This window comes from Heterodontus francisci, unplaced genomic scaffold (assembly GCF_036365525.1).
Source record: "Heterodontus francisci isolate sHetFra1 unplaced genomic scaffold, sHetFra1.hap1 HAP1_SCAFFOLD_86, whole genome shotgun sequence".
Taxonomy (NCBI): Eukaryota; Metazoa; Chordata; class Chondrichthyes; order Heterodontiformes; family Heterodontidae; genus Heterodontus; species Heterodontus francisci.
Window position 1 is genome coordinate 2,581,198 of NW_027141093.1, and position 3,581 is coordinate 2,584,778.

General features: G+C 46.4%; 1 non-coding gene across 1 annotated transcript; it reads right to left on the reverse strand.

The window, feature by feature from the left end:
* Nucleotides 1-1,370: 1,370 nt before the first annotated feature.
* Nucleotides 1,371-1,442, reverse strand: trnat-cgu (transfer RNA threonine (anticodon CGU)). The gene has a single exon. It is a non-coding gene; the product is annotated as a tRNA-Thr (tRNA).
* Between the last annotated feature and the right edge of the window lie 2,139 nt (nucleotides 1,443-3,581).

Below are 3,581 nucleotides of genomic sequence, written 5' to 3' on the forward strand. Positions count from 1 at the left end.
ACTATTTCAAGCATTTTCTGTTTATGTTTCAGATTTCCAGCATCTGCAGTATTTTGCTTTTGTACGTGTGTTGCTATGTCTGGGACGGTTTGAGTGCAATGCTATTGTTTTATAAACAGCGTTGAAACAAACATTTTCTCGCTAATACAAGGCATTAATACACAGCTGGATATAAACAGCAGCCTGCAGCAAAGGGCGCAGTGGAAGTTTATTAACACAAATAATTCACCAACACAATATTTACTGCTATCCTCAATCACACCACGCTTCATCTTGACACGTTTTACTCTTTATTTTTTACATCAACGTCTTGCTTCCAATGAACACTTCAATTTGGAACACAGCTTCCAAATCACCTTTATTCACAAACCCGAACACACACCAGCCCAGACTTTCCCCTTTCTGTCAACCCATTCCTGCATCACTGCCTCTCCACCAACAGTTGTTGCTAGAATCATACAATCATAGAATGGCTACAGCACAGAAGGAGGCCATTCGGCCTGTCGAACACGTGCTGGCTCTCTGTTAGAGCAACTCACCTCGTCTCACTCCCCAGTCAGTTCAATTTCGGAGGTGGGAAAACTTCTCGAAAGAATAATTCGGGACAAAACTAATAGTCCCATGGATAAATGTGGGTTAATTCAAGAAAGCCAGCATGGATTTCTTAAGGGAAAATCATGTTTAACTGTCCTGCTGGAGTTTTTGGATGAGGTAACAGAGAGGGATGATGAGGGCAATGCTGTTGATGTGGTGTACATGGACTTTCAAAAGGTCTGGCAGCATCTGAAAGTTCACTGACCTGAATCATTAACTCTGTTTCTCTCTCCACAGATGCTGCCAGATCTGCTGAGTATTTCCAGCACTTTTTATTTATATTTCAGATTTATAGCATCTGCAGTATTTTGCTTTTATTGACTTTCAAAAGGAGTTTGATACAATGCAACACAACAGACTTGTGAGCAAAGCTATAACTCCTGGAATAAAAAGGACAGTCGTAACATGGATATGGAATTGGCTGAGTGACAGGAAACAAAGAGTAGTGAGCAATGGATGTTCTTCGGGCCAGAGGAAGGTTTGTAGTGGAGTTCCCCAGGAGTCAGTGTTGGGACGCTTGCCTTTCCTGATGTATATTAATACCTTGGTGTTCAGGGCAGAATTTCAAAGTTTATGGATGATACAAAAATTGGAAGCATTGTGAACTGGCAGAGAAGGTTCGAGGGACCATGTGGCTACTCCTCATGTTCTTCCCAGTGTCCAGGATGAAGTGCGACATGACACGGATTTCCAGATGGTCAAAACAATCAGGGGAAAGCAAACGCAATGGGCATCCTTCAGGAAAACATCACATTTAAAGTGAGAAACTAATCATAAGGCATAAGCAGGGATTGAACCAGTGATCTTCAGTTTACGAGACTGACGTCTTACCACTTGGCCACCATGCCTTTTGTTAATGAATATCTGAGGCTCCAGAGGAGGATTTGTGATTCTTTTTCAATTTGGTTGAAACAACATCGAGAAACGTGCACAGAAATGAAGAGGTATTGTGGAATGGGTAACAGATCAGCCTCATTTACATCATCAGCATCATGAAATCTTCATTCAGACGTTCCATTCCCATCCTCAGCTTTTCTCACATCTGTACAATCATATAAGAGTGGACATTGGGTTGTAACTGGGCAGATTATATAAATAGACTATGTGCATCATCACAGGAAGTGACTTAATATAATCTGGACGGCACCTCATGGAGAGTTGTGGATGAAACATTCAATGCAAGGTGTGCAGAGTAAACTCAGGTTATTTTAACCGTCAGACTCTTATAAATTGTTGACAGATATCAGAATATTATATGGGGGCCACAGTAAACCAAAGTGAAGATGGAGAAATCTTTGCCTGTACCTTTGAAAAGGTCACTGGACTGAACCAAGCCGAGGAGTGGCCCAGATGGTTCCAGAGGTTTGCAAGGTATCTACTGCATCGGGTCTCGTGCAGAAGCCAGACATGGAGCAGGTCAGTACACTGTTGTCTGCAATGGAAGGAGTGTGTATGCAACATCCTCATGAAGAACAGAAGGCTAAGTGTGAAGAAGTTATTAAGGCACTCAAGACCTATTGAAAAATACGTCATCGTGGAGCCAAAGTTAAAACGCTGCGTTTGCTGACAACGCAACCACCAGGTGACGCTGTACTAGCACATGCGCAAATGCAGCCTCTTCCACTGAAATGTCACTGTCTGTGACATTCAGGCAGCTGCCAGGATTAAATATGGAGCTACTCAATTTCTCACAGAAAACAACTTCGACCCAAAAATCCCCTCAAAGGTTGCCATCGCCGCCTCCGTCCCACCCCCAACAGTCCCCCGCTCCTTCTTGTGCATTCACCAGTTATATAGTACCAAGTCATCTTAATTCACCTAAAGTGATTTACTTTCGGAGCAGTGACTGTCATTTCAAAAGCAAATATGGCACATATCTACACAATGGACATGTTTTGGTTGATACTCGGAGAACGTTGCACTGTTTGAAGTCTCATCAGAAGGACAGCACCTCCGACAGTGCTGCACACCCTCTGTAATTCAGTGAGGTTTCATAGAGTCACAGAGTTATACAGTACAGAAACAGGCCCTTCGGCCATCAGGTCCGTGCCAGCCATCAAGTACCTATCTATTCTAATTCCATTTTCCAGCACGTGGCCGTAGCCTTGTATTTTGTGGCGTTTTGAGCGCTCATCGAGATACTTCTTAAATGTTGTGAGGGTTCCTGCCTCTCCCACTCCTTCAGGCAATGTGTTCCAGATTCCAACCACCCTCGAGATGAAACATTTTTTCCTCAAATCCCCTCTAAACAGCGCCATCCCATTCTCCGGTCGATCATTCCCCGCTTCCCCCCATCCCACTCTCTGACTGCTCACTCCCCGCTTCGCCCACCACCACCCCCATCCTGCTCTCTGGCCGCTCACACTCCAGGCCATGGGCTCTGCCGCTTCCCTCCTCTCGGCCACTCGCTCCAACATTGCCCCATCACCCCTCAAGGCTCGCCTTGCTTTATCGGGTGGTGCGGTGAAGAATGATCGAATGTTGGAGCGAGAGGCCGAGAGGAGGGAAGCAGCATGGCTTAGAGCTAGTGTCTGGAGGGACGTGGGGGGGAAGCGGGGCGTGAGTGGACGGAGAGAGGGCAGTGCGGGGGTGGGGGGGTAGCAAGCGGCCGGAGGGCGGGGGAGCGGGGAAGCGAGGAGCGGGCAGTGAGCGGCCTGGAGTGAGTGGCTGAGAGGGCGTAGAGAGTTTTCCCGCGCATGCGCCACTTCGTCCTGGAAGACGTAGGCTGAGCATGCGCAGCATCTCAGAGCGCAGGAGACTGTTTGTGCATGTGCGCAGCTTGGAGCGCTCTGATGACGTCGGCTGGCTGCTGCATTGTCAGGGATCACTTTGAATTTAATAAGCGTACAAAACAGAAAGGGGAGAGTATTCATTCATTTATCAATGACTTGTACAATCTCACATAGGATTGTGAATAGCGCAACTTAAGGGAAGAGCTGAATGGAGACAGGATTGTGTTCGGGGCATTAGACAACACCCTTTCAGAT